The sequence below is a fragment of the Zalophus californianus genome, chromosome 4 (assembly GCF_009762305.2).
Source record: "Zalophus californianus isolate mZalCal1 chromosome 4, mZalCal1.pri.v2, whole genome shotgun sequence".
In the NCBI taxonomy this organism is placed as follows: Eukaryota; Metazoa; Chordata; class Mammalia; order Carnivora; family Otariidae; genus Zalophus; species Zalophus californianus.
In genome coordinates this window covers 167715959-167739917 of record NC_045598.1, presented here as the reverse complement: position 1 = coordinate 167739917, position 23959 = coordinate 167715959, and the positions used below count along the sequence as shown (strand labels likewise).

The window sequence follows — 23959 nt, the reverse complement described above, 5'->3', positions numbered from 1 at the left end:
ATTAAAAATAAGAAAGAAAACTTTTAATTTTTAAAATGTTTCTAGCTCTTTAAAAACCTGCAGTAAATACTTTACAAGTGGCTAGACACCTTCCCTGGTGGTTTAGTTTATACAAGCAGGAAACTTTCTCTCCTACTCTTTCTCTCTTTCTTGTTTTCTTTAAACCAACTGACGTAATGCCAAACTTTGCTTTAAAAGAACAGACAGAAGTAATTGGTAGCTTTTAACTTTTAATAATGTTCTGGATTGGTTTTAGTGGCCAAAATGCCATTTTTAAAAAAAAAAAAAAAGTTCAAGTAAGAACGGGCTTGTGGCCTGAGGAAGAAAGGCTCTGTTGATGCAGTTATTTTTATTCTTGTTTTTCAATCTGTTATTAAAAATCTTTCCTGCTGAGCACTGCTGGATTTCTCCAATTGCTCTCTGTGATGGCTGGTGCATTTCAGGTTACCGTAACTTAAACAGTTTTTGGGTTTTGGGGAGAGTGGGCATTTGTGTTGCGTGATTTCTTTCTTAGTTGGAAAAAAAAAAACATTGTTTTTGTTTCAATTGAGATGAATTAATTAAGATTATCAATGGCGACAGGTCAATGAATGTGTTTATATTAAGAATGTTACACCTGTTAGCAAGAGCCTGAAATGTGGAAGTTTAATTGTGACATTAATCATTTTTATGTGCAGAGGAAGGAAAATAGATGAAACTTTACAAAAATATATTTTAAGATTGAAAGCGTTAATTTTAAGGGTCAGTTTGTTTCTACTGGTGGTTCTTTTATTCGCACAATTTTAGATGATAATTTTTTAACCCTATTTATCACGCAGTGTTTTTAGTTTCCTTTTTTTTTTTTAAATAGTCATTTTCTCTTTTCCTGATCTTACACAGGCAAACAGAACTTTCTACAGTTAAGAGACATCTTGGTGATGTTGATTGACATCAGGGCAACTTCAGAAGCTGGCAAGTAGGAAAATCTTTTCAGAGGGCAAAAATATTCGTGCCAGTTTTTCCTTCCTTGGGGAAAGACACTCCACCCAGAAACAGGGCCCTCCGCCCCATTTGGTGGGCCAGAACTGAGTATCGACGTTGCTGGTGTGAATTGTTCGTAAGGTTTAAATCTTATGGTTACTTGTCTTGGACTTGGCTTTTAACCCCAAATTTGTTTTGAGAGTTTTTGTTTTTCTTTTCATTGCACAGAGCGTATTTTAAAAATAATACATACTGAAATTAGGTATCACGGAGATACCTTAAAATGTCTTTTAAGGCTTTTACAATTATAAAAGTATTCCGCATATTCAGGGAAGTTGACATGTTCTCTGCATAGAAATTTGACAGTTTTGACTTACCTTATGTCTTCCTCAGTTTTTCTTGTGAGAGCTAAGACTTTAGTTCAAATCAGGGGCATTCTTTCTTTGCTAACTACTCCTTTACTTACGGATTTGTCAGGAAAAACTTTAGGAACTGAAGCTGTTAAGTTGTTTGCATCAAGCATGGTGAGAGTATCTTAGAGTCAGTTTTACTTTATTTTTCACAGAGTTTTCAAACATAAATTTAACGTTATGGGGTTTTCTGTCATTGCATTTTTATTTAATGAATGTCGATTTATTACTTCAAAACTGAGGGAACAGTGATAAAGTTTAGCAAGAAGGAAAAAAAGGCAGAAGGTGGTGTTCCGAGCCCCAGTCCTTTAATATCAGCACTGTGTGTACTGTTCAGTGGTGGGGAGGGGTTGGGGAGGCTTTGTGGGAGATGATACCAAAAAAAAAAAAAAAAAAAATCCATCAATTGCGCATATGATCCCCTCCCCTTAAGGTTTACTTAAACAATATGTTTCAGTTTTGCCTCAAACCATTCCTCACCACTTCTGCTCCCAAGAATCTACCACTATCTTGGTTCCTGAGCCATTAAGGATGACACTTTCTGTTGTATAATGAACTGCAGTATTGTTTGAACAAAGGTAACATATTTTGATTTGTGTAATTTTTTTGGTAGTTACTAGTAGGATACCTCTAATATGAGAAGAAACCTAGCAGTGGAAATGCTTGTATCCACGATAGCTATACTGTGTTTAAATTATTGCTGGTGTGTGTGCATGCTGTTGTGGTGTGTTGTATGGATGTAATGTACACGGACTGATAATAGGCAGATACACCTGATGGTGGATTCTAATAGGTGAAACCATTAACTCTGCCCTTTAAACATGAATCTCTTAAGGAGTTACATGACCTACTTTATGAAGTCTAGAAGTTTGAAATGGGTATGGAGTTTAAACCTAGTGAAGTCATCATTATCATAATACTTATATCTGCTCTGAATTTACTAAGCAATTTTAAAAATGACAAAGAAAACTATAAATCAAAATGCCACATTTCACCATATTTTCAGAAATGCTTCCGAAGAAAAATTTTTTAAAGTCCCATTTGTTTCTGTTGAGAGGAGCAGTTAAGTGAGAGTGCTGTTTCTGAATATATCTCTTTATGGGGTAGCACTTTATAGTTTACACTTCTATCCCAAAACGTTATGTAGAAATAATATGGAACATGTAAAGACTCCGTACTGTGACCCAATGCGTTTTTCCCTAGGGTGATGGATTCTGTGCGTCACCCCAATGTGATGATATTTGCCAGGCTTGTAATACTGGTTTTGAGGGTTGCTGTATGTCCCATTTCATCAAGCAACACAATACAACAACTTTGGTATCTAGGTAATTGACACAGTCAAAATAGGCTCTGGAAGATGTTCCAGATACTTCTAACTCAGAAGTTAACTTATATGTTCAATTTGTTTAACATTTGAATAAACAATGACTCATTGTCAGCTCTTTAAGCCTTCTATAGTAGATAGTATTAGAAAGTAGTATACAAGTGCCCATAGTTTATTTTGTTTCTTTTTTCCTTTATTTGAAGGGAGCATGGTTCTCCTATTTGCATTTATAATTGCTTTATCTGTTAATCACTTTGTCTTCATGATAGTGAGTGGTATAGTATCATGAAGAATAATAAACATATTCATAGTATCTAATGTGTATGACCTAAGCTTTAAAAAACATTAATAATGTATTATTTGAGTATTAGAATAACCTAGAATGAACCCAGTATAGGATGATAGATACACCACAACTGCTCTTTAGACATTAAATACATTTTAGCTGTAGGGAAAAAAAGATAAAAAAGATTTCAAAGCCTCAGAGCTTTTTACTTGTAGAATCTGGAGAGAATTTATGGAACTTACTAATCAGCAAATACTTTTAATATAACATGTGCTTCTTGATTAGATTCTACAATATGGCTTTCAGCGGATTCTTGTGGGTCAGTGTTGCAATTTTTCCTTATAGAAATATATATTACGTCTGAGATCAGAGACATCTCTAAATAGTGTAAATATATAGGGCAGGAGCTAGTTTGTGGAATCTGTTTTCTCTATTACGTGATACACTTCATGTACAAAGGGATCAAGCATTACTAATCTAGTTTTAGCTTTATTTTCTCTGAGCTATGCACAAGTGCAGCATATGAACTTGTGACTTCATATTAACTTAGTGTGTACATGTACGTACACATATCTATATTCTCACTTGTATAGAATGTTTCTCATTACAGGCACTGAATGGAATTTTAACATATTACATATTTTTTAAATGACTTTAACCTTCGTAATATTCATTTTAATTACTTGATGTATCCCAACACCTATTTGAGGGTTAATTTAATTATAATTTTGGTTCTGAAATGAGACCAAGATTGGCAAAACAAATTAAAAACTAACTTCTCCTTGTGACTTCTCTGTGATGTCATTATCCAGACCTCATCTTTAGCTCTGAAAGATGTAGAAATAAATACATCAGCCTGTTATTCTCTCAATACTCTTAAGTAGTTCTGAATATATAAAAGTTCCTGAAAGAGATTTTGGTTTTTGTTTCAGCTTTACTTTATGATGCCATTAAATATTTTTGAAAGAGAATCTCACTCACTCTGATTTTTAAAAATACCATTCAACTGATGAAGTTAAGACTGATCGTATATATCTTAATTTTAACCAACTGAGCCACCCAGGCGCCCCTAATATATATATTAATTTTAATGAAGGCCCGTGTTACTACTTTTTCTCACGACATGTTAGCCCAATTGTTGAGTGATTAATAATTCTTTTATCAACTGTTCCTGGATATACCTTTGAGATCTTTTAAAATCGGGTGTTTACTGTATCTGGCAGCTGAACTTCTTTGTTAATAAATAAATTTGATTATGAATTGAAGAAACACAAGTGATTATATTTAATACCATCTTTAGTTTATTATTGGAAGTATTATTGCAAAATTTTCACCTCAGTTCTTCAAACTTAGGTACGTTTTGGAAAATAACTTAGGTACAGGTGGCCAGTGGAAGCAATTACATCCAAGCAAGGAGTAATATGAAACATTATTTTCTGTAACTTATCAGCCAATTCTAAGAATTGCATTTAGGACAAATTTGCATTACATTCATTGCATGAAAGATGTGGTAAATTACTATAAGAAACTCACTGTCATCTAAACCTCAATGACTGTGAACTCTTTATTTAACTCTCTATCCCATTACTGTTTATTCTACTTTTAAATGTTCTGTTCTTAAGACAATTTCTGTTGTTGAAAGAGTGTCCTAATTATTTACATTTTGCTTTTTCTTTGTCGCCTGATAAGCCTTAACTAAGAAAACTGTCACTTGTAAGATTTTAGGCTGATAGTAAAAATCATAATGTACACATTTTATGTATAAATATGTGTACATGATCTTGCATGTTCAATTTGTCAGACATTTAACTCTTCAGTGTTGCACATATTTGTGTGTATTTATGTACATACCTATCATGTATTTTTACTTCCAGAAGTATTCAATACATCATTGTTAATTTTTAATTATGTATATATATGCTCTTCTTACTCCCCGAGTAATTTGATATATCACTGACAATAATAAACACTTAAAAATGAGACCAATAATGAATAGAAATAGAAAATAGGGGGGTAGATATAAGTGTAAGCAGGTTTCCTCCTTTTTGTTTGTGTCATGTTCAGTTGCTATTTAAAAGTGTGTGTGTGTGTGTGTGTGTGTGTGTGTGTGTGTGTGTGTGTATGAACAGAAGGGGGATATGGATCCTGTACAATCCATTATAACGTAAGGAACTATTGAAATATATGGCTTTATTTATTTATATATTTTGACACAGGAAACTTTGACCTCTTTGCCTGTGGTACTTGGGAATTTTAGATAAAGCCCATTGGGGTCACACTCATCAGTTCCGGCTTTGCGTGACAAAAAGCATTCTCTAGCTTCTGGTGTGCTAGCTACTGTGCTGTTTTCCTTCAGGACTGGGAGTCCTGTAAGTTAATTTGGCATTTGAAAGCACTACTAGAATTTTTCCTTTTTGAAAGTCCTCTGGATGGTTTTCAGAGGAGTAAGCAGAGATCACGGGCAGTGTGATGTCGTCCCTTTCAGGATGCTAAAGAAAATTATGCTGAGAGCAAGCATGCTTCCTCTGGATTATTCTGCTGTGCTTTATTACCATTTTTTTCCTCCTCTTTGGGATCTGATATTTCAGTTTAAGGAGGAATAAAGATTTCTCCTTTTAGTGGAAAAATGTGCTAGCCGTAGGATTTTTTACCTACATTTCTTCATAGTATGTACATTTGTGGGGGGGAGAGCAGTATAAGAAGAGAAAGAAACTTGTATACCACAAAATAATAATATGCTTTTCTTGTTTGCTCTTGAACAGGCCTTTGCCATTCCATTTCTGTGAGGAAATGCATTGAATGAAATTAAATAAAGTTGTGGTATAATTTTGAAACGATTTTAAGCACCAACTGTGACATATTTCTGGCAGAAAGATTAAGACAATGTTAGTTACTCAGTCCTTTCACCAAACTCTGTATTCCAAGTTTATAAATATGAATTTGGCCATTTGATCACAGATGATGTTTGATATGAATGGATCTTAACTCAGGGAAGAGAGGACTTAAATTATTCTCACCATCAGTATGCTTTAGATTCGCAAGAAATACAATGCCAAATGCCATGTTGTCAGTCCTTTGAGATTTTTTAGTAAAGAGTTTTACTTGTTTATAGTAGCTTATATTCAATGATATCAAGCACAGGCTGCTTAACATATTTGTGCCTTGATCTCTACTAGTGAAGTTCAATAAATGATTGTATTTCCACCAAGATTTAGGGAGTAATGTACTAGTAGCCATCTACAAGAATTTGTAACAGCTTTAGGAGCTATGGCGTAAATATAATAATAGGTAGAAATATTTAGAGTGATCACCTTTTATAAAAGTTAGTTCTGTCTTTCATGTCTAGGAAAATATAGCAGTGAATGTTTGCTTTTTCTGTGTTTTGTCTCCAAGCAGAGGAAACTGACAGTTTTATGTTTTAAGTGCCGAAAGTTGTTCTTGGCTAAGCAGTCCCTGAGTTAATCACTGGGATGTTAACTTGAATTTTTGTCTTTGAAAAGTTTTCGAATTTTAAAGCGAAATATGTTTCCATTATTTCCAAATTGACATCCTGTGCCCTGGATTGGTTTTTAGAGAAATGTTTTCCAAATTCTCTTGGATTGCTTGAAGTCCATTGATTTTGAAATATTTAGTTTTGTTTTTTTAAGCCTTTCCGAAAGAAGAGGGAAAACTTCATCTTCTTAAGATTTTCTTATTATAGAACCCTCGTTATTTACCATTAAATGCAAATTAATTTTGCATTTATTTTGTATACTTTTTCCTTTTGTGTTCTTTTCAGAAACTCATTTTGATGCATCAGAAATTGAGAGAACAGTCATTTCAGCTCTCCAGCCACACCTTTCTGTGATAAGATGTTGTGGTCATTGCTAAGGAGTCACTACAGAGAAATCCTGTCTTATGTCATTTGCACACTTTCATTTTTACTTCAAAGAAGAGTGGTATTTGAAAATCATATATTTATTCTAATTGCACATATTGTGAATGGTGTAAAATAACATGACATTTAGTTTTTTTTTCTCATTTGCGTCTTAGGCAATTTGTGTCTAAAAATTTGTTTGAAGGAGAAAGAAAAAGTATTTTAACCAGCTTTGAAATTAATTTAAGACAGTCTTGTGGAATTCTCCACAATGAATATGAAAATATAAAATACAGTCAGCGCACAGGGTTAAAATTTACTTTATATGTACAGTGGTGGCTTTAACCTGACATATTCTAATGTAAAGGATGTTTTAGTACAAAGATGATTTTCTCTGGTTTTGCCCATATTTTATTTTTTGCAAGCTGTTTGCTTAAAATGATTGGCATCCTTAAATTATGGTTATGTGTAAAACAAATAAGGCTACTATTATAAAGAAGCAACAGCTCTGCACATTCATCTTAAAGACTATTTTAAGATCTTTTCGTTTGCAACGAATGCATCAGGCCCCAAAGAACTAGATAGTATCCCTAACACATCACCCACACTATTCTCTTGAAGTGAAATTGACTCTGAGAGAGCGCATTAGCTCCACTCCTAGTGGAGTGTATTTCATAGTATTTTGGTGTCTCTGCTGGTAGAAATGTAGACATTTCAACCAACCACCTCCTTCTTTGGTTCCTCTGCTGTCAGGTGAACATTTTGCCAAAACTTTTGGTCCAGTTCAGTGTAATCAAAAGCATGTTGTGGAATTGGGCTAATGAGATGATTTCAAGTCATGTGTGATGTGTTATTCTGAAAAAGTAATTTTAAAAAATTAACCTATTTGGAATAAAATTGAAGAGCTAGGATGGTGTTTTTAGATTTAATTCCAAAACCCTGGGTGCTCGTAAAGAATTAAACAATTCTATAGATCATTTCTCCAGAAAGTGGGGTTTATTTGGGTAACCTTTGTAGAAATAATCGGTTAACTTATATTTTGACAAAACGTGATCATAAAAATATGCGCAGATTTTCTGAGCTCAGTAATATATGCATTTTATTTCTTTAGGTTCCGTCAATAAAACCATGTACAAAAGAAAATGAACAGAAGAATACATTTAATCACCTGTCTGAGGTCAGATGTTGAGTGAACTGTGTAGCCTGCAAGAGAATTCTCTTAGTTCTGTGCTTGTGTTCTAAAACCTGGCCCCCGTCTCCTTTGCTCATGGGCACATTTTGTCATGTGTGCGAGAGTGTCTAGAGTTCTGCTTCCCACGGACGCGTGGAAATGTGGATTTAGGCTTGAGAGCCTTTGAACAGTTTTTGCTGAGGAAAAGTGGAAGCTGGCTGATGAGACACTTCTTGCTGACTGAACTTCCCTTGCATGGTCCCTCTAAAATCTATGACTCAAGTTTAAATTTTGGTTCTTCGTTGTTCTTTTGTTCAGGTATTAGTCAGAGTGATCATAGGATCATGTTTTCTTTTGAGGGATAGAAGCTGAGGACATAAGCTACTATCGATTCTCGCAGAAGCATCTTATTTTACAAAGGAGAGCACTAAGGATGAAGTTAAGTGAAATTTCCCATGATGACATAGCTACTGAGAAAAAGAACTGAGCTTAGAACCCGTGTCTGGTCGCCATCTCCATTGCTGCATAGAACACTAGACAGGTGTGAGGTTTGTGGAGGAAGTCTGCCTAATACATGAAATTCACTACTCTTCATTCTTCCTTTTGTGGGTGGGTTTGAGAATAGAATTAGAATATCATTTATTCATACGCAGTGGGGAACTGATCATGTAATAAGTCAGTTGGTACCTTCACGTTATTTCTCTATCAATACCTTATGACAATAGGGGAATCAGGTGTGTAATCCAGAAGTCATCCTGAAAGTTAAAAAGTTACTGCAGAAAATTTAGACTTAATGCTCTTTCAAACCCCTGAACAATACAAGCCTCTTTAGATTCGTGTGTATAAATTTCAGTTGGTAAAGAATTAGTTATAAAATGTTTGTTAATAAGGAGTTAGTTTGTATTATTCTTCTCCCTGTAGTTTAGTAGTTTAAAATACCTCCCAACATTTATTTGTTTTGAGGCCAACTTTAAAAATAAAAACAGTCCGTTTGAATTAAGGATTTTTTATCTTCCAAGAAACTGGACTTTTCTTTATTCATAACAGCCATAAGCCCCTTGGCAGGTTGAAAACTATAGACAGCATCTGTGAGATTAGGCCTGAAATGTGCAATTAGTTATTAAAACATGGTTGAGAAACCATTTGTGGCATTTTAATAAACTCCTCAGCATTTAGAAAAAAATTAACGAAAGAATAATAAGGAACTTCATTTATTTTAAATGCTGTTGTTATTCTGTCTTTTGAATGATACATTTCAGCTTAAATGTAGTAAAAATGATATATTTTAAAATATAAATGTAATGCCTTTATTTGTCTTTCAGAATTTCTTTAAAGTTACATTTTTATCCATGACCCCGCTGTACAATATGAATACAATTAACAGTTCTTTATTGGTTGAAGTCAGGCTAATTTTAATCATTTACTCTGTCGCATTGGGAAAAGCAGGAAAAATTCTCTGTCTTAGACATCTGAGGTGTATTTTACTTAAATGTCTTCTTTCTTCTTATCTTTCACTTCTGATAATTATATAATCTAAAGGTTGGTGCAAATCCCCTCATCAGTGACATTTACGATGCTTCCTCAACCTCCGATGGCACTCTTATTTCCATTTCTATTTTAAAGAATTTTGGTGAGTGCCGGGCAGAAAACTGTTGGACCCAAGACATCCCCCAGACTGTTTTAGAAGACAGTTCTAGGAGGGTCTTTGGCAAGGAGCAGGAAGTGTGTCAGACCCCCAAATTTGGTCCAGGGTCTGCCCTTGAAGCCATTTCATGTTGAGTTGCCAGCTTGAAGATACCTGTTGGACTGCCTTTTATTTGTCTGGGTTTGTGTCTTAGCCAGAGGGCAGGCTTGTCTTTTTTTTTTTTTTTTTTTTTTAATTTTGTTGTTTTGTTTCACTGATGTTTCTTTCAGGTGAAAACCCTTTATAAATGGCTGCTTTAAAATAAGAAAATTTGCCTGTGGAGAAATGATCACATTCAGTCAGAAATAATTACATCGGAGAGTAATGAAATAATCTTTAATATTGAAAAGCATTTCTTCTAAAATGGGTTGAGGAATCATCTTAATGAGTGTGGTGACCATCTTACATAAAACCTCCTTCTTGGTATAGTGAGCATACTGTACAGAGAAAGGCTGAAAACTTCCATTACTATTACCTAACTATCTAGGGTTTTGCCTTCCTCTTCCTCTTGCAGTTGATGATGTAGTTGATTTTTTATGTAGTTGAGTTTTTTTTTAAACCCTACTGTTAATTAGAGTTTAACACCCGATGTTTACTTGATGAAACCATAGGAAATGCTATCAATGCTTACGTTGCCCTCGTTTTTCTTAATGTTATTTGGGGATTTATTTTTCTACTGTTCCTCTCCCTATATTCCAAGTATCTCTTTTTCTCCGTTGACTTTAAGAGATTGGAACCTTACCATGTACTCTTGGCATTGCAGATCAAAATAAATTTTAAGTGGCTCTTATTTCTGGGCTTTGTTTTTCAGATGGGACTTTCTTGTTGGCTTTTAAAACAGGTCACATCCAGATAAGGTTTAAATAAGATGAGTTTTTATATGTTTTTTTCCTTTCCACTTATTAAGGGATTTGCTTTCCTGATAAATCAGTATACATTTAATTTTTTTTTTTTTTTTACCCCTTTGGAATCACAGCTTTGCTAATATATTCATCCACCTTTAGTAAACCTCTTCGCAAACATTCCTTAAAGTGTTTTATACTTGTTCTCACGGCTCATATTCGTAAACAAAGACTATCCTGGATGTTTTATAGAAGGTAGCTACATGACATTTATTTTCTGCTCATTTGGATTCTAATCCAATTACAGTTGTTCATGGAGCCTTCTTAGAATCTAGGAAAAGTCCAGTTGCAATTCTGTAGCTAATACATGGCTACTGAAGCTGAGAGATAGGTTATGGTTTAAAGCACTGGACTGATTTTACTTAACAGTCCACAGATAATGAATATAGCTCCCTTGAAAGCTTAGAAAAATACAAGGTAAAACAAAACAAAAGGCTACTTTTTATTTATTTCCAGATGGATTCCATCTTGTACTTGGCATGGCACAAAGTCAAAATGTTGCACTTTGAGATTTATTAATTAGAATGTTTCTAAGCCAGATATGGAATCTGTTCTCCTTTTTCAGATAAAAGATAAACCTACTCAGCTATAAAAATAACTTTAGAGTGGGAAAAACATTGAAATCTTGAATCTGGGTTTTCTTTTCATGTATACCTCCATTTCTCAACAAAGTGAAATCTACCAGGTTCCTCCTTTTGTTGACACTGCTGTATTGAGGACACCAGTGGCCTCATGGCAGTCAAGCCCAGTGGTCTTTCTATCTGACTGCATCTCTTCAATGGATTGGATGCTGCCAACCATTCTGTTGAGGATCTCCCCTGGCCTGGTTTCCCAGAGCAGTGCATCCCTACCCCACTTGTTTTTGTCCTTGACTTTCCTCTTCATCTCTGCACTTTTCCTTAGTAGTACGTGTTTTCACCTTTTGATCTGAATGAAGTAACTCCAGAGTCTTCACCTCCAGACCTCACCTGGCTTCTGAGTTCTAGTGTCAGTAGTCTTCAAACATGATAGGTACTTGTTTTTAAATCTGTTTATCATCGTTGGCCTGGCATTCAGGACTCTAAGCTGTGTTCCCAGTTTACCAGTTCTGTCTGTACTATACCATGTGTCTGTCCTCAAAGTAGTACTTAGTCCTGGAACATTCCCAAACCAGCCTTCATTCATGTTCTTCCCTCTCTGAGATGCTTTTCATCCATCCTTAGCTGTAGGAACTCTACCTCTTCCTCAGATGTTGACTTTTGTTTTTCTTCCTGAAGTCTTAAGATCTACAGTCATTTAGATTTAAACATCTCTGCCCTGTGCTTCCATTTATTGGTGGCTTTGGTATATAGCCCATACCAGAATCTACTTGGCATTGCAAGTCTGGGGAGAGCGAGAGGATACCCAGTTTATTTCTGTCCCCTTTAGAATCCCTTAGATGCGGTAGTTTCAAAAGTGTTGCGTTAAATTGGCACATGGGGGAAGGACACTTGGGCCAGCAGAGCACGAGACCTTTAGGTATTGACAAAATTGTGAAATTGGGTTGTTAAGTTTCCTAGAGATAAAGGATTATCTGATGTTGCATCTTGAAGTTTGTCCTGACGTATTGTCCCTAAAGTATAATACCGCTGGTTACAACTTAATGTGCCGTGTTTTGCGGGGTACTTTCAAATTCTTTTATTGATTAACATCACTGAACCAAGTGTGACAGTGTTGGTAAAACTGAGGTTAAAGGGAGGCCCAAACACATTTGTGAATTATAGGAAATTGAAAACCCATATTACCTTGTGCTACTACAAAATAGTCAGAGGCAAAGTGATAGATGATGTGCCCTGAATACGTGAAGGTTAACAATGTTAGGTTCCAAGGTCACGAGCCAGGAATGGGTAGTTTTAACTTTCTCATGTTGAATGTTTGTCAGCTCAAATACTGTGTCCCATTGTTTGAGGACAGTGGCTTATGCATTGGCTTCAAAGTTACCTGTGAGAGGTCCAGTGCTTGGATGTTAAGGGGGCAAGGAAGATTTAGACCTTGGGAAGATCTAACACAGACACTGGTAAATAGGATTTGTCAGGAGCTGAGCAGAAGCATAAGTAATGCTGCTTCGGGATGCCCAGGTTTATGGCAGTGAAGGATATTCAACCTCTCCTTGCTCTTTTCTATTTCCATGTCTCCTTGAGGGACGGCCAATAAAGTGATAACTGAATAAGAGCTACTGAGACATTTCTCATGTTGAAACAAGAACGCCTGAGACTTTTTTGATTGTTTGATTTTTTACTAATTACTTTTAATTTCATTTTAAAAGCCAAGGAACAATTTTGAAGTTTTTTTGTTTCGGATATTTTTTTTTTTTAAGACCATATCCTTGGCCTTCTCTCTGTAGTTTTTTTTTTTTTTAACTACAAATCTTTCTTTTATCTAAGAATTGGGAAGTCCCTTTGATTTAATATATGAATCTGTTAAGCACTTAAATATTATCTTAAACAGCTCTGGAAAATTACGGAGGCTTGCTATTACTGTGCATTCCCCAATCTGTACGGGCATGGAACCATGAAGGAGAATCAAGGAGAGGATCTATTTAACGAATTTCTTTTACTTCTAGGACAGCTCATTATTTGGAGGACTCTCATTTATCTATTTCTTCCTTAATAACAAAACATTCCAAAGCTTCCTAGAAACCTTAGCTAATTGCATTTTTCAGACATACTTTTCTGATGTCACCTTATGTCTATCAGCAACTTAAAAAACGCTTTGAAGGAAATTGTTGGGGATTTTTAAGAGTAATAGCTGCCTGAAATTTACCAACTATTTAAGTGATAGTAGAAAGAGTTCCATGGAAGAGTACATTCTAGTTAATAAGTAGGAAATTTTAAATGCTCTGTATTTTTCCACAACTGAAGGGGCGCCTACTTTTGGTTGAAAGTGAGTAGGCGAAACGTAGTCCTCTTCTTATAGTCTTGGTGGCTTAGAAATCTCTTTATTGTAGTTTCATAATCCCTGACATGACTATCTAGCTCTCATGTCTGCTAATGCAGAAATTGAGGAAGGAAATGCATGTTTTGGCTCCATTAAAATGTTCCTTATCAGACCGTATTGTAGGAGGAGTGGTCACCCAAGATGCCTCTATTTGCCAGCTTGACGGTGTGTGCTCCCTCGAGCTTCCGGTCTGCTAAAGCCGTGTGGTGCCCTGTAATGATGGGAAGGAGCACATTATTAAATGTGTCGGTCGGGCGGTGGTAGTGTTTTCACTTGTGAAAATCAGGGAGCAGAGGGTTTGCAAACTTTGCCCAAAGGCTTGATACAGTTTGCATAGAAATGAGCTACGTGTGGCAACAACTGATTTGGTGGATGCCTAGCTAGTGCTGATGGCTAAGGAGAAGTGAGAGCAACCACAGGCCTTAGGTGAGCAAGGTTTACAGGGCAAAGGGTCCTTCCCCAGAGGGGCCACCTTCACATGATGGTGTAATGGGTCACATTTTGGAGCATTGTGCTAAGTGTATTGTCTCCACCTGAGAGAGGACCTGCTGTCATCCACGTTTCTCAGGGCAGTCGCCTAGGCTGGGACGGGTAGCAAGAGCAGAACCAGGATTTGAACCCAGGAGGTGTGTCTGGAGAGCTAAGGCTTGGTAAGCACTTCTGCTTCACTTCCCATTTGCCGTGAGTAGGGTTTTCAGTTGCTGTAGAATCCAGGGGTTTCAAAGACTAGGTGACTTTCAGACTCGTGCTGTTACAGTCTGTTTTCTTCTCAAACCCTAATCTACCTTTGTTCATTTTCAGAGCTATAAAACCGTCTTTATATGTGACATTTTAAAATCCGGTTTTAGTAATAACTCACGTTCAACTTGTGTTCTTTCCATAGAGGTAGCTGTAATCTTGTGTTAAAAAAAAAAAAATCTGTTATTAGTCTGACTGTGTCTTCTTGGCTCCATTACAGCAAAAAGGCTGTGATCAGCAAACTCTTGTAGGGGGAAGTTGTTGAATGACATGGGGATGTGGTACTGTCCTGTTAATCCTCAGGGCTTTGTGTTTCTTAAATTATTTGCGCTCCTGGACAACTGCCCCTGCTCCAAATGGGGTCTCAGCGTGGCATTCTGACTTGGCTTCTGTGTGTTACAGGAACATTTTATTAAAAGGAAAGGTTGGTTTGGGTTAGGCATACAAACCAACCCCTTATCTATTAGCTGCTTTGTCTCTCTTGGATTAATTAAAAAAGTAATTTATGTTTTATGAATGAGCTTTAAAGATCTAGCGTGTTTTGGTGGTTAGTATGGTCATACAAGAAAAAGCCAAGAGTAAACCTGTTTTTTTTTTTTCCTTTCATTTTAAGGAGAAATAAAAAAAAAAAAAAATCAGAGCCTCAGAACAGTAACAGCAATAGGATTCCATTTCCTTTTAACTGCTTCTCAAGAAGCTCCAGTCAGAGCGAGTTGGCGGTGTCTTGGAAGGAGGCTGCCGGCTGGCTGCCTGTGGCCTTGGAAGCTGCGGCGAAAGGAGCTTTGTATGTGTCGGTGGCGTTCGCGGTGCCTCGCACGAGCCCCCGGCCTGCTGCAGCCACCACGCGTGCTCGGCGCCGGGCTGTGGGCGTGTTGTCGCAGGCCGCCCCGCGGAAGCGGGCTGTGCGCTCGGCCTGCGCGTCCCTGCGTGCGGCTGGTGCGCGGCCGGCTGCCGGCTCTCTCGGCGCCCCAGCTTCCCCCCGCCCCCCTCCGCGCCCCGCGCCCCGCGCCCCGCCGGCGGGGTCGGCGGCACCCGCCAGCCCGCCGCGCGCGCGTCCCTGCTCCTCCTCTCCGCCCGCGGCTCCCGCCTCCCCGCCCCTCTCCCCACTTCCCAACCTGCTTCGCAGTCTCCAGGAACGCTCTCCCTCTCGTCTTGGCCTCTCCCTTGCTTCCTCTTCTGCTGCTGGCCCCTCTTGGCTCTGACGTTCTTATTGCCTTTCCTCCTGCGTAGCATACCCGGGATGGGTTGATCAGCACTTCCTCCTCCGTAAATCGGATTGTTCACCTGCGATCGGTGTGCAACTTGTAGACGGTCGCCCGTTGAGATAACTGAAGTTCTGGTTTTGCAGTCGTTACACAACTGTTGTCTTACTAGCTTTTCGGTCTGGCACGTACTTTCTCTTACACCGTTTTCAAGGAGCTGCTTCAACCAGGTATCTCTGATGTTTTGGAGTGTATTTACTTACGCAGACATTCTTGAGTACATGGAAGGATTGTGTCTCCTGCATTCTCAGGAAGCTTTGAGTAAAATAAACATCAGAAAGTCATATGCACTAAGTCACAATGTATGTTATAATTTAATTTAGTAGTTTTTTATAAGCACGCGAAGCCTCTCTGCAGTGGCTGAGACTTCTCTTATATTTTTTGATGTTCTGGTGATGAGGACTTTATAGTTTTCTTAAGGAACACATTTTGAAACAGTTCTGTACATGGATCCCTATTAAGTTTTATCCCTCTCTACATTATCGAGCTTATTTTTAAAATTAATTCTTTTTAAGGTCATGCTTTTTACACCCCCTGTATTTATGTCCTTTTCTGAAAGGAAAAAATACGGAAACCCGTATTATTAAGGCCATATCATGACATATCAGTAATTTTAGTAGAGCTGTTCTTCAGTTGTTACCACAAGAAACTTTTAGCGAAAGGATTGAACTTTATCGGTTCATATAATGTATATCCAGTTGCTTCCTTTTTGCCTCCAAGATTCTAGGATGACTGATGTAAAGAACATAGGCGATATATAGCTGGATCTAAGGGGGGGGGGCATCTTGCAGGGGACGGGTTTTATATTGATGCCTCAGTTGATTTTAAATTTCCCCCCAAAACGGAAATTTAGCTCCTTCTTTTTAACTTGTAACACATTAACTTTTAGTACTGCTTTCCCTAGGGAGTGTGTTTGTTAAGTTGATATCCTAAGTTATTTCGTAAGACAGAATAAAACTGGAGCTGTTTTGTTGAAGACAAATTGACCCTTAAATATAAGAAGTGATTTAATAAAGAAAGTCATTTTAAAGTAGCATGTTGAAAAGAAAATGATAATCTTATGATTAAAAACATCAGTAATACTAAGCCAATTGTTAGTAAGTACTGCTCTGTCCTCAAATTTTTAAGTACATAATTACGCTATGAAAACAAAGGTACGGAAGTCACAGCATCAGGAGCTTAGTTATAACATACAAATAATAAATACCGAGTCCACCATACATTTTTCTTATTGTTGGAGCAGCCATTCCTAGAGTTTAGAAGGTACTTACTTTAGTAGTTAGAAATGCATCACAATATTTTTTAACCTTTTTGGCTTTTTTTTTTTTTTTTTGCATATTTCTCTTATTTTTAAGAGCACTTTGGCCTCTTTCCAGGCTTATTTGTTCTCCGGATATGTACGGTACAGATTAAAATATAGACGTTTCAGCCATCCCATGCCTTCTGGGACTTATGATTGTCTGGAATAGGCTTATGTCCAGCTGTGTTTAGAAGCTCACTAGGTTGCAGCTATGTTTTCCTATCTGTGGTGTGGCTGAGTTGGAATAAAATCAGAATTAGAGTAAGTGTCTAACTTCCCTAGTTTACAGTTTTCCCATCTACAGGCTGTGAGCAGTACTACCTGGGAGCAGATTGTGGGGGGTTACATCAATTAAATAATATATGTAAAACAGGTTTGGTGATTGCCAAAGGGCTGTGTGAATATTAATATTATAATAATTATAATTGTTCTGTTTCTAACCTTTTAAATTTTCATATATCATTAACTTTGGGAGTGTCTATTAAACTGTTCAAATGGGTGTTTCTAAGGTTTTATTTTATCTTTTGATTTAAAACTTATATTTAGGATATGTGCAGAGTATAGTTCTGGCTGTCAGCTGTTGTAGGGAAGAGTGGCACCAATTGTTCCAGAAGACTAGTTGGCATTGTTCCCTTGGAGGAATACACACACACACACACACACACACACACACACACACACACACACACACACCTTAATTCATCCATTCTTCTGTTGGATTTCTGCCGTAAGAGCTTTGGTGTGGAAGTCCATTCTGAATTGTAAAAGTTCTTAAAAGAAATGGTTTTGAGGTATTTTTTTGCATTGTCCATCGGTGCCTTATTTTATGGGTCATGAGTGACCTAGGCCATCATTTTTATTTTAAAATGTATGTGCATTGGTACTTAATTTTAATACATGGTCTTAAATACATGACTTTTTGAAAGGCAGAGATTTCCTTGCCTTTTTGTATTCATTTCATGAAATTTCTTCCTCTTCTTTAAAATGAGTGAGTCCTAACCAAATTCTCCTTCAGAGTTCATTGCTGTCTTCTTTGTCAGTAGGTTGTGGTGAGTCCATCAGGATACATCAGGCATCCTTCCTCAGGAGTGGTCTCTCACAGATAATATTTTGTGATTCTCTGTGGATATTTTAGAATTTATCTTTGTTTTCGTATATGGGATATGTGCCACATGATTATAAACACTTGGTGAATAAAAATGATTTGTTACTACTGAGGTCACCCAGTTTTCTGCAGGAGAATAATAAATAGTCACATGATTTCACAGCCACGGTACATTGTACGCCACGGTGCAGTGATTCTGAGGCATCTTTTGCAACCGTATGTCCTAAGTTTTCAAGCTAAGTGTGTTTGTGTGTGCGCGTGCGCGCGCGTGTTCTCTTTTTTGTTCCTTTTCAAGAAGTAAGCATGTTTTTCACATCCAAAATAAAAATTCTATTTATTTACAAAACATGTCTATAAAAGAAATAACAGTAGGATTAAAATTAAAGGTTTTTTTTTTTGAGATTAGAAGCTCCAAGTATTTTCTCAACAGCGATATGTGAAATGTCATTCATTTTTTTTCTAGGGGAAATTATATTGAACCATTGGGATTGCTTTTTATTTGATAGCAAAGAAGTCCCTAATGAGAGCACTAATCCTAAATTTTTGTGGGCAAGTATGCTATCAAATTATACTTGGAATAAATAACAAGTCCCATATTAGGGGCTTGCAGGGTTGTGTTGATGAAATAACTAGAATTTCTCTATATAAGTTTTCAATTAATGGAGGAAGTTCTAGAAATTATTTAAGAATTTCCAAAGTGAGATTGTCAGGGGGTTTGAATGATACCAGTTCTCTGAAACTTCTTTATCATTTCGACAGTTCCCTATTTATTTGTATTCTATAGTGAGTCATGGGCTCATATTTGTATTATATTTATATTTTATTTATAATTATCATATATGTGTGTAGTATTTGGTAATAAGTATATGCATACTTTAAAAATGCTCATGCTTTAGACTTTGGAAATTAAGGAAATTGACTATAGAGCTTTTCATTTCCACATCACAGTTGTGTTTCAATACTGATCTTCAGTAACTGGAAGCCATTTCTATATTCTGGTAATTTGATAACCCACTTTGAAATGTATTTGTTGAGCTCATTGTAATTCCATGTGTCTCTAATGAAAGGCATGTGAAGGTATGGGTTGAAAGAATTAACTGTGGTTAGTCCTTGCGGAGACCCTGCTGCCCCTTTTGGGCAATCTTTAACCTGGCACCCACTCCTGTGCTTGCTAAAATGGAGTTTTCCAAAATCTGAATGATGTCATGTTTGAAAGCGATGCCAAGAAACAATGTGGCAGTTTCTAAATTTTGTGAAGCTAAAATCCCTGGTTACAAGAAAGAGTACATGTCACAGATGAGTAGTTAGTAATGACTACAGTTTAGCAGGAAAAGAGCAATTCCCATATGCTGATTCTAGTCTCATAACAAAGAATGTTATAGAAAGATTGCACAGTATTTAACAAGCTGTGAGTTAATGTGACAGTGTCAGTGGATCTAGTTCCAGAAGGATAATCACTTTACCATATTTCTTCAAAAATATTTTAAGTTATACAGAAAACTCACTACAAATGAATCCAGACTGTTCCCACTGCACTCTACCCCCGCTAAGTTAGGCAGTAATACCGAGTTTAAAGTCTTGAGACTGCCGGATGCTAAGGACCTAGATAAATAAATAAGTCTCACTGTCAGTCTGAACCTCAGAGGTTTACCTCTTGTAAACTGGTGAGTGGGTATAAGTGAGAATGTTATCCTTGAGTATTTGAGACTTAGTTTTCAGTACATCAGTTTACCTCTCACTGAGAGCCACTCCCAGTTTGAACATAGACTGCATTCTTCAACAGCTGTGGGCACCTTAGGAGTCAAGAAAATGAAGTCAAGTTGCATTGCTTTCAGCTCTTTGGAGCATGTACTGTGGGCAGTCTTTGGTATGATGGATTTGTTATCCACAATTCATTTCCAAGGCCTTTCCCAGAGACTTGGTCTCTTATGTGCATTCATATTGGCACGATGATTTCCATGCTGTTATGAACTGTAACAAACTGGTGGATTTAACTTTGAATCTTAGGCTTGACTGTGTTTAAAGCTTAGAGCTCATGCTCATCATTTTGCTGTTGCAAAGACTCTTAGAGGCAGGGATGGGGAGCAGCAGGGGAGTGGGGAGAAGGTCTTACCTCCTTCAGTGATGTAGGAAAAAAGTGCATATTCTCCATCATGGAAGAAGATAGCCTTTTTCAATTCCGAGAATATTGTTTTATCATTCCACTAGGGAGACTCTCTTTTTCCCATGAACATATATAGCTGGGTATTAGGAGAGGGAGGTATATAAAATTAGCAATCCATCATGAAAAATTTCTACAAAATGCCTTTTATAAAGGCGATTTTTTTGAAAGCAATTATAAAGTTGATAATTAAATGAAATGCAAATAAGATTATATTTAAATTACAGTTTCCAATCTTCCCATTGTTTAAGACATTCCCTGGTGACAGGCTATGGAATGAAGGTGTTCTGGTACTGTAAATGCTTATGGTGCTCTCCCTGGTTGTTGACTGCTTTGAAGAAGTTAAGGGCTCCTCTTTTGTTAGAAAGACAATGCTTTTGGTATCCAGTGCTTACCTCCTGAAGTAACAGGCACCACATTCCACTGCCACTATTTGATTGACCCTGTAATTTCAGTAAACAAACTTTGATTTAAAGCAAAAAGCTCAGTGATTTTTTTTTTTAAAGTGAAAACAAGAGAAATAGAGTCAAATTCACCTTTTCCTTTTCTTTCCACCTAAAAATGTTTGGCTGCCTTCTATTTTTATTTATTTTTATTTTTTTAAAGATTTTTATTTATTTGAGAGAGAGAGTGAGTGAGAGAGAGCATGAATAGGATTGGGGGGAGGTCAGGGGTAGAAGCAGGCTCCCCACTGAGCAGGGAGCCCAACGCTGGACTCCATCCCAGGACCCTGGGATCATGACCTGAGCTGAAGGCAGATGCTTAACCGACTGAGCCACCCAGGTGCTCCTGCCTTCTATTTTTAAATTTTGTAATGACTGTGAATATACTTGAAGAATTCCCTCTTGCCTCCCAATAGATATTGGCATCTTGATGTCATTCTTCATTCAACAGATGAATGAAGAATTGCCGACTCCGTGTGTTCCCCACGAGGAGCTTGTAGTCTGGTGGGGGAAGAGTGGGGAGTGTGCCAACGATTTCAGCACACTGCCTTTTGCAGTCTCTTCCAGTTTATATTGTCTTATGCATTTAATTTTGTATTCTCATTCCCTTTAAAAAATAACTGTGAGGTAGACAAGTTATACACATTTATTATGGGAATTAAGACAATATAGATAAATCCAAAGAAGAGGATAAAACCCTGGCGAGAGCCACTCTTTGATTTGAGTTTATGTGCTTCTGTAATCTTTTGAGTGTGTGTGTAACTGTGTGTGTATAAGTGCGAGCATTTCTCTTTTTTATTCTCTCATCCAACCTTGAAAAAGAGGCAATTTTGCCAGGAGTTGATTTTGGAAGTACAAGGAGATGTCTGCTCACAACTTTTTGCAAGGCCTGTTACTTCAAATTTGAGAACAGTGGCAGGTATTTTGGCTAAAAATGCAGCGCTGACTTGTGCCTAAAGATACTTTCATGGCCTTAACATAAAATCTCACATCAGGTTGTTCTTTTGCTCACATCTTCAGGCTCTCAGCTGCGTAGTCTTAGAGCCATTGCTGGGTGCAAAAGGACCAATCACTGCCTCAAAGCAACCTAATTTTGGAGTGCTCCTACTATAAAAACAAATTCCATCTGGATGGGGAGTGACTGGGAGACTTGAGTCATTACCAGGAAGTAGTGTTGAAGTGAAATCTTAGATGAGCATTTAGTACTTAAAGCTGAGGCCTGCCAGAGGAAGCTCTGGGTATAGACTGGCTTGAAATAAAGAGGTGTGTTCTGCTGAGGTCTTCCTGGCTGTTTTAACTACTGGCTTGCATGGATCAGAGGGGACTAGTTGGAGTATCATTGAGCTTTGACCAAGTCTGAGTGAGCTTCCAAAGGGACTAGGAAGATCTGGAATCATTTTGGAAGGCTTGCTTCTAAGTTACTTTGGAAAACTTCATAAAATGCTTCAGGTCTAAGAACTTTGGAGTTAGAACGGCTTCAACATAAACAGGGCTCAGATAAAATGCTAAGTACCGGCAGGCAATTCAAAAACAAATGGGTGTCAGGTAGCTTAGTTAGTCATTTGATTACCTCTTCTTGTCTTTTCAATAAGTTTCACTCAGCTTATTCACTAAGTTTCAGTAACTTCAATAAGTTCACTCAACCATTATTTACTGAGCAGCGCCTATTCACTTATAGGTACTGTACTTGGTTATGAGAATATCAATACTAATGACCACAGGAGAACTCTGTCCACGTAGGAATATGAATATTGAAGCAGATTAAGTAAAATATTACTAGTCATAACTCCAATTTGAACTATAGAAGAACACAGTGACACATTAATGCCTAAATAATCCAGTATCATTAATGTGTCACAAATTTAATATCTGCAACAACATCCTTTCATGTGAGTTGGTAAGATATCTTTGATTTTTATTGATTTTTATTTATTGATTTATTTTAAGATTTTATTTATTTATTAGAGACAGAGCACAAGCAGGGGGAGTGGCAGAGGGAGAGGGAGAAGCAGGCTCCCCGCTGAGCAGGGAGCCAGATGCCAGGCTTGATCCCAGGACCCTAGGGTTACAACCTGCGCCGGAGGCAGTCGCTTAACTGACTGAGCCACCCAGGCGTCCCAGATAGCTTTGATTTTTTAAAAAATTCTTCTTTCTTGTATGATCAAATTAGATTTTTTTGGAATTCCTGTTCATTTTTCACCTTTCTTTGGTATACATGTCACACTACTTCTAGTTCAGTTTCCCTGATCTCTTTGATTTAGAAACTTCAGGTGGATTCCTGTTTTCCACAAGTGCTCTAACCTCATCCACTGGGATTCTAGATTCTCTTACTAACCTTTGCAGCCATATTTTAGTAACCCAGATTCTTCCCTGTCCCTTACCATATGTTTATATTGGAGAGAAACCCTTTGTTTCTCTTACATCTCTTTGCTGCAGTCTTTTCTTGTCCCCAGAGCTGTGCAATTCTTATTTCTCCCCCAGGCTCATCTTCTACTCTCCTCCGCCTTAAATATTTTCACTGTTAGTGACCACGTTCCATTATTGCATTATGAATGAAAGAAATAGTGGGCATAATAATAACACTCATAAAAATAATAGCAGATATTTAGGACTTACTCTTTGTCTTCAAGGGACTTTATTGTTTGCCCTGCTGATTTTGGTGCAAAATCTTATTATAAGCATATAATAACTGTTACCAAGATATTTTCCAATAAGCCTTATTTCTTTGACAGAAGGAGCTAGTTTCTTAAGCAATAATTTTCTCTTAAATTTTTTTCTCCTTTTGCTATTTGGCAACATTGTTATAAACATACTAGGTCATCAATAAATACATACTATATGGATGAAATAATTGTCTATAAATTTTGGTATGAAGTCCCCTTGCCTATAGGCAGCGTGTATATATGATATTTGATGTTGCTTTGGTACTTTATTTTCCAACTTGGTGAACAAGAATTTTTTTTAAACCTTTAATATTCTATACTCATGGCATAGTAGATAGGAACTTTACTGAGAATTAAATGTATCAAATTTTATTTAATAGCCAGACTATCTATTAGACTTTGGGAAGCGATCGGTTTTAAACAAGGTATATATATATGCACATACATATTTATATATATTAATCTATAGATGAACATCAGTCAGAATATAATCATTATATTGCCAGGATTATAGGTAATTGCTTATGATAAGAAACTGTAGTACTATTGGCACTGTCTTATCAAACAGTAAAAAGATTGCATCAAAATCAGAGATAACTGTTTAGATATTAAATTGTTTTTTATCTTAATAAGGCTTTTCCCATTACATAACTATGTAGAAATTTTATCCATAATCCATTGGTGTGAAGAGTTTGTGTGAAGTTTGAACGTAGAGTTTATGTAAAGTTTTGGGAACATA

The 23959-nt window shown here is 36.9% G+C and overlaps 1 protein-coding gene across 6 annotated transcripts in view; it reads left to right on the top strand.

Moving 5' to 3' along the window:
* Positions 1-23959, top strand: part of TRPS1 (transcriptional repressor GATA binding 1) — a 253371-nt gene that overhangs the window by 6273 nt on the left and 223139 nt on the right. The window lies entirely within an intron of this gene.